The sequence below is a fragment of the Copadichromis virginalis genome, linkage group LG18 (assembly GCF_057382275.1).
Source record: "Copadichromis virginalis isolate Kocher_CV1m ecotype Utaka linkage group LG18, C_Virginalis_male_GT1.1, whole genome shotgun sequence".
Taxonomy (NCBI): Eukaryota; Metazoa; Chordata; class Actinopteri; order Cichliformes; family Cichlidae; genus Copadichromis; species Copadichromis virginalis.
Genome location: NC_140635.1, coordinates 24,097,546 through 24,098,326, shown reverse-complemented (window position 1 = coordinate 24,098,326; position 781 = coordinate 24,097,546).

The window sequence follows — 781 nt, the reverse complement described above, 5'->3', positions numbered from 1 at the left end:
CTGAACCGTGCAGAGCCGAAGAGTGGTTCTGCTTGCTATGACCTGGATCTGACAGGAGACTATTGTCCCAGGTGGCACTGGGACCTAGTTGATATAAATACTGGCCAATCACAAAAGCCTTCTTCTGAATGAGGCTAACCAAGAGAGGGAGGGAAAATGAAGGGAAGATGGAAATTGAGGGAGTGATGTCGCGGTGGGCGAGAAAGTCAATTTTGAGAGGTAGAAAAGTGAGCGAGGCAGAGTAAATGAAGACAAAGAATGGAGGCAGAAAATCTAACCTGGAATGTGAGAAGCAGTAGAAATGTAAAGGACTGAAGAGTAGAGAAAACAGCAAATTGTAGGAATGATAAATGCTGTGAAGTGACAGCAAGCCCCCTCTGTTTTACTCAGCAGTATTTCGGATTGATCGCAAGTAAGATGAGAAATACAGAGCCCTGTTTGTGCTGATAGCTCTCAGGTCACCTTGACTTGTACAGGAGTTTCTGTCTTTCTCTCCTCAGATTGACATAAAAAAGAGACGGTTACAATTTAGACACAATAATAGCCCCGTCAGTACTTGTGCCAACGCATAGGTTCTCTTTGCAGCAGTACTATTGTGTTTGTGGGTTTGTGGACAGTGCTACTGTACGGCGAGTGTGCTGCTAGTGTGGAAAATGGAGCTAAACAATTGCTGTCAGTGTCCCTGGAGAACAGATTTGTCACACACCAGCACATTTTCTTTGTTGTTCTTATTGAGCTTTTATTTCAATTTCACCTGTTTTGTTGCTTTATAACAGATTGT